Here is a 7,439-nt window from a genome sequence, read left to right as displayed (position 1 = left end):
CACACTTCACTCGACTTGTAAGAATTATTAGTTGGTTAGGAGAGGTTTATAAGAATTTTTTTATATGAGCAAGCAATGTCTTGTTTGCATTTACATTTAGTTGTAATTACTCTGAGCATCTACAACTTGTAGATTACTAAGGGCTACAAAGGTCTAGGATAATATTTTGAACATGTCAAGTAGAATTGGGTTTTGGGGTTGGAGGAGACATTGTTGTACTCTTATGTTTATTTTTCTTATTTTTTTGCTTGCTTTTGAGATACCTTTAGTTGTCAAGTAGCCTTGGCCTACTCTTGGCTAATCTCCTTCTACTCTACTTCCTTCAATTCATTTTCTAGCTTCTCCAACCTAAGTGCTTCCTTTTCATTCTGGTTTGCTTCACATTCTACTTTCCCATCCCTCATTTACTCCTTTTCTTGTTGTTTCAACTCTCCATTTATCTTCTTTTGTGCCTCTTGTTCATTAATAATGTCAATGTAAGCATCAAATATTAATATTTGTGACTGCCTACTTAAACAAAACACACCTTTACGACTTCCCCACAACGTTTGTTGCAACCTCTACATTAGAAGTCTTAAAAATTTGTTGGTTGATCTTGTTATTTGTTACCCATCCTCTTGGGTTCATGGCACCAAGTTAGCCTCTTTGTCACTTATTTCATTTTCCTTTTCACAATAACGACCACCTCACTCATCCCAATTAATTGCATTTGTAAAGTAATGAAAGATCTCTACTATAGAATTCTATGATGGAGATGGAATAGAAATGGTGACTTCCTCTTTAGTGAATTTTTTTTGCACTTCAATATTTATGGTTTCTTCCTTCAACCATTTTGGTTGGCTTGTTTATGTTGGAAAACATAGACCTTTTGCTATAGTTTTTCTACCCTCACTACAGGTTGGTTTAAGATCATGGTTTTTATTTTGTTTACTTCAATCATCACATTATATGTAGTGTAATTTTGCATAAAACCATCAATTTGATCCTCACTATAACCATACATCCACAATAAAGCTTGTCTCAATTGGAATGCAATGTAGATCATCTTACATTGTAACTGCATCACTCTTTGTTATAATAGTTTGTAATTCATCTCAAACAATGAAGGCCTCACTTGGCCTCATATCCCTATCACATGTAGATCCATTTAGTGGCCAAATTTTACTTCTATAGAAGACACTTATAATGTTGTGTGATTGCAATACTTGGTTGAATGCTTTACTTGCAAGAGTTATCAACTCTTCCCTTCCAATTTCAACCTAGGGCTTGTTTGTCATCCATATGGTTATTTGAACTCCTTGAAGTCATGAAAGGAGAGAAAACACTGCCATAGTGGATAGTATGTGTAGAAGTGTTATAAATTTAATTCCTATATACCTTGCTTATTTTATTATCTTTAAGGTCACATGGCTGCCATGACCATCAAAGATAAGAAGGGCATTATTCGTTGATGAAACCCCATTGAGGATCAAAGCTGAAAAATATTCCAACCAATTAAAAAATAGTTCCTTTGTCATACATGTGCATTATTGGGCTTCCATGCGTGCCCCTAACTCATAATTGAAAATTTAGTTTTTCATGTGCCTCTTTTATTTAAACAAGTAAAACCCAACCTGGATACTGCTCCTATTTGCACTAACACATGCCAACATTATGATCCACTCTCTACTTTTTTAGATTAAATGTGGTACACATCTCATACGCAATTTAACTATCACTCTCATGCCATAATTCCTACTAGCCTACATGTTGATTTCATCACAATTTTATATTCTACTCAATCCATAGTGGTGTAAGCTATACATCTCTAAGTTTTCATAGAACAATGACATGATGGAAGGTCAAAGCATATTTTCTCTATCAATGTCCATTCCTACTATTTTAATTGTGAAATCTAGGTGCTTTTGATGAAAAATTTCCACCACATGAACTTCTTGGCATCCCATTTGTGAATGGATTAGGTCTACATTTAGTTATTTGGTAAACAATAGATTGTAATTGATTGAATTTAAGTCTGTGGCCAATATTATCCATGTCCTTGCACCATTGGACAACTTCAGCCTCTTCCTCCTTAGATAAATTGTTTTGTGGTCCCCTCTTCTTCTTGGTGGTAACTCCTAGTAGCCATGACCTCAAACTGTATGTAGGGATTTAGAGCAAAACCACACAATATTCTATTTATTTCATAGTATAAAGTGAAAGAAAACATTTCAATGAGACCATCGATGCCATACAAATAAGTGATGATAAAAGACAACAAACTAAAAGGAGGAATGACATCAAATCATTTTTTGTTGTCATCAAATTATATAAATACTTGTAAACATATATTTTTATATGAATGCATTAATACATAAATATATTTTCCATATGAATATTTATTAGTATGTGTGTATATATACATAAACATGCATGTACATATGCATATACATACAAATAGTTATAAATGAGTAGATGAATAATACTATAAACAAGGAAAATGTTCTTTATAAACTTTCAATATTACATATGTAACAAGAATAAGTTGATCTCTCTCTCTCCCCCTCTCTCGATATATATATATATATATATATATATATATATATATATATATATATATATATATATATATATATATATATATATATATATATATATATATATAGTATTTTGATTTATGAAAATATGAATTTAATGGTTAATTTTTGTAGCCCATTTTTGTTTATGTATGAGATGGGATTGAAGCTAGCGTGTCCAAACCTAAATAAGCACGCTTGAATTATAATGTGAAAAGGTCACCTTCCTAAGCTTTGAATTTTGGAAAGGATATTCACCAAGAATAGAGGAGAATTTGTAATGAAAATTACTCTAGGAATTCCTTCTTATAAAATCATACCAATGTGAAAAATGAATGCATTGATTTGTGGTTGTTGTTTTTGAAATTCGAACATGTGGGAAAGAATATCATTTCATATTGTAGTTGTAATTTATGTCTGATTTCTATAGTAGCTTAAATGAATTCAATTGTATGTTCATTTTAATATTTATTTATTTTTATTGAGGAGCTACACCATTTATTTTATGTACAAGTATCAATAATAGATGAAATTAATACATTAATATGTGAGGGGAAGTGTGGGAGAATGTGCAATTGATAGTCCATAAAATTGACAAGGGTTTGATAGTGTGACATATTGGACACCGTTAATTGTGCATATGTACATGTAAATAAAATATATTTTATTTTGGGCCAATTGCATAGGGTTGTAATTGTAAACGTTAAAGTCTTTTAAAAAATGTATAAGTGGGTAATTTTGTGCAACTTATCTTGGAAATGGAGATGTTCCAATATTTGTTTATATTCATTGGTCAAATACACCTTAAATTGTGAACATGTATTGGAAGATTTATATTGTTGATAGTTAATTATAGTTGAGGAATTTATATTGTTGATTGTTTTGAATTATTTTCATAATTTAAAAAAAAAAGGTAATTTATCATCATATTCAATTATTTTCAAGTATTTCTTGGGAACAAGAATCTTAATATGATTAGAAATAGAAGATTTGAGACTTTATGTTTTGAGAGATTGTTAGAGGATTCACTATATTTTTCTTGAATTTTGCAGGTATGGAATTGATGTTTTCAGATACAATTTTGATTTTAAATTTATAGATTTTATTTTATTTTAAGTTAGTTGCATTGAATCTATTAGTTTATTTTATTGCCCATGCTATATTCAAAAACTTTACTCTCTCTTGCAACATTATACTCATATCTACAACTATGTATTTCTATTTTTGTGAGAACCAAGACTTCTCTTGGGTTTCTTTCATTTGCAAAACAACAACAACCTCTTCTTTGCTTTCTCTAATTTCGTGCATTGTTCCTTGTCCCACCTTCCACTTCTCTAAAATTTCTCACATATGATTTCTTATTTCTTCTTTAGCTCTACTTCTCTTTCTACTCATTCCCTATGAAACTCCCTATGTATTCTCTTTTTTCTAGGTTTTAAGACTCTTCCCCTTATTCCAAACTATATAAAACTTCCACCAAAATTAGTGCCCATCATCTATCGATTTTGTTTCTTTTCAAATCAATTTCAAGTTTCTGATTTCAAACTATTCATCTCTCATTTGTATTATGTGTTTTCTTCTTCAATCCTCTTCTATTGGCCCCTACATCTTTCTCTATTCCAAAATGAACCTTAACCCAAAAGAAAATTTAACCCTAATCCTAAGACAAATGAAACCATAATCATAGCACAAAAGAAAGTTGAGACCTAACCCCAAACCTAATTAAGCACTAAACAAAATTAAACCATAGAATTTATTTAATTAGGGTTGGTGTTTTAACCCCAAACCACACCACAATTTAATATCTAACCTTGACCCTAATACTAAACCAAACTTCACACTAAACCTAATTGAATACTAAATCAAATTAAACCTTAATCCTAAAAAATAATTGAACATTAAACCACATTGATCCCTAACCCTTATTCAATTAGGGTTTATGTTTTAATCATAGCCCTAACTCTAGTTCTATATCTAACTCCAACATAAACACTAAACCAAAACCCAAATTGAATCTTAACCCTTATAAAACCCTGATGTGAATTGAATAGTAACCCTTATTAAATCTTAACCTAAATTGAACTATAACCCTAAACCCAATCAAACACTAAACTGGATTGAGCTCTAATCCTAACCCTTAACCACATTAAACCCTAATTCTAAGTATTGGGGCTCAAATCCAACCATTATTATCTTGTTTAGATGAATCTTGATTACCCAACCCATCTAATTAATTATTAATGTTATCATTTATTTAAACAAGAAAACCTTTCAATGTGCCTTGACGGTCTAGACTCCAAGCATCCTTACTAAGAACCTCTTAGCAACCTATCTGTCATGACCTCAGTCATCACATGAAATCCCACCCCCCTAACCATGTTCCAAACAATAACAAAGAGGCTCAAAACAACATCATAAAAGAATCGACATATCCATATGTAACAAGCACAATAACTAAATGCCAAGATACTAACACATAACAAAGAGCCTCAATAATAATCAACATAATAATAAACAAGAGTAAGGAAGCATCCAATTACTCCATCATGAACAATATCAGATCCTCAATAGCGGGGCACAATCATCTCATTGGAGCTAATCATGAAACCATTCCTCAACAACAAGGCTTATCATCTTGCTGGAGAAAACATTGCAACCTCAATGTCAAAGGCACTATACCTCTTGTCAAAGCCCAAAAAAATAATAAAATAGCCAAAAATAAATCTTAATGTACTTTGAAATCATCAAATGCCTCCGATACAAGGACAAACAAAGAAAACCCAACCTAGAAAAATGAAACGATAAAAATTACCACTAACATTGTTTAGCGCATAGACCAGTTCTTTTAGTGCATTGACCAGTTCTTTTAGTGTATAGACCAATTTCTCTAGCACATAGAACAAATATTTTAGCGCATAGACCAATTTAGCGCATTTGCACATAAAGACTCAAAAAATGAAACTATGACAAACCAGAGGAACATAAAGGCTATTTAGTATGCTGAAATCACAACAAACTGAGATGCAAGGGCGAAGGACTTAACAAAACATTAAAAACAGAATAAAGACATGAAAATGATCAAAGAGTATTAGACAAGGACTCGTGGCAGAGTCAAATAAATAACTATTCTCGTAGTTTGATAATAGTGCTCTCCCAATCACTTAGGTAATAGATACTCTTAAAAATCATCACAAAATAAAAGGAGCTCTCACAAAGATAATGCAGTCAAGGATACATATACATTTTCCCCAAAACCTTATGTTTAAATTTACTAAATAAGATTCATAATTATTTCCCCCTCAAACCATTCCATACATGCACGAAGCAAGAAATATTTTCTGAAATGAAAAGCACAGAGGATGGAAACATAACCAACCTAATGCCTTAGCAAGTATCAATCAACCAAAATCTACAATATGCAGAAAAGTAATTCCAAGAAGCTAACCCCATGTAAACTCAGGAAGATATATTTATGATAATTAAATCAAAACCATAGCTAAAACCCAGCCAATCAAAATGAAGCTTAAACCTCAATCTAATTTAAAATTAAATTAAATTGAATCTTAATTCTAAATCTATTTGAACACTAAACCAAATTGAATGCTAACCCATATTATATATGAGTTAGTTTTTTTAATGACGACCCTAACTATAATTTTATATCTAAAACTAGACCAAATTCCACCCTAACACTAACCCTGAGGCTACACCAAATTGAATTGTATCTATAAATCTAATAGTTAAAGTTCAAACCAAATGGAAGCCTAACCCTAAACCAAATTGTACCCCAATCCAAACATTAAATCAAATTCATCCTTAACCTTATATAAAATTTAACCCTAACCCTAAACCTAATTAAACATTAAATCAAATTCAATAATAACAGTAAATGTTATTAAAAATTAAACCTAATTATGATAAAAATAAATTGAACCCTAACCTAAACAAATGAAATATTAACCCTAACAATAAACCAAATTGAACCCTAACCCTAAACCTAATTGAAAATTAAACTAAATTAAATTCTAACCCTAAACCTAAGTGAACACTAAATTAAATTGAACCCTAACCCATAACCTAATTGAACACTAAACCAAATTGAACCCAAAGTCTTATTATAGCAGGTTAGTCTTCAAATTCCAATGCTAACTGGCATTCCATGTAATCCTAACCCTAATACTAAACCAAATTAAAAATCAATCCTAAATATAATTGAACCGTAACCCTAAAACTAAATTAGAACCTAAATTTTAACCCTAACCCTAAAGCCAATTCAATAGTAGACTAGATTGAACCCTTACCCCAACCCTATACCAAATTGACCCCTAACCCTAATATTAAAACTTATTAAACCCTAATCATAAGCCAAATTAAACTCTAACTATAATAATAAACCTAATTGAACCCCAAAACTAACACTAAATAAAAGTAAACACACCCTAAACCTAATTCAAGACTAAACCAAACTAAATCCTAACATTAAACCAAATTAAACCCTAACCCTTAAAAAAATAATTCACCCTAACACTAACATTGAACCAAATTTAACTATAACGGCAACGAAATTAAACCCTAACCTTGACATTAATTCAAACTAAACCATGACCCTATATCATATTTAACCCTTGATTGAACATTAAAATAAATCATTTTGGGTTAGGATTAGGCTTAGAATTCAATAAGGATATAGGTAAGTTTAGGGTTAGTGTTAGGTATCAATTATAATTATGATTTATAGAGTTTAGAGTTAGGGTTAGATTTCAATTAAGGTTAGGGCCCAACAAAGGTTACAATTAGAACTTAATTATATGGTTCCTATTGAATTACGGTTAAGGTTAAGGTTAAGGTTAAGGTTCAATTAGGATTATAATTTAAAAATGGTTG

This window comes from Cryptomeria japonica, chromosome 5, assembly GCF_030272615.1.
Source record: "Cryptomeria japonica chromosome 5, Sugi_1.0, whole genome shotgun sequence".
In the NCBI taxonomy this organism is placed as follows: Eukaryota; Viridiplantae; Streptophyta; class Pinopsida; order Cupressales; family Cupressaceae; genus Cryptomeria; species Cryptomeria japonica.
Note: the sequence above shows the minus strand (reverse complement) of the source record.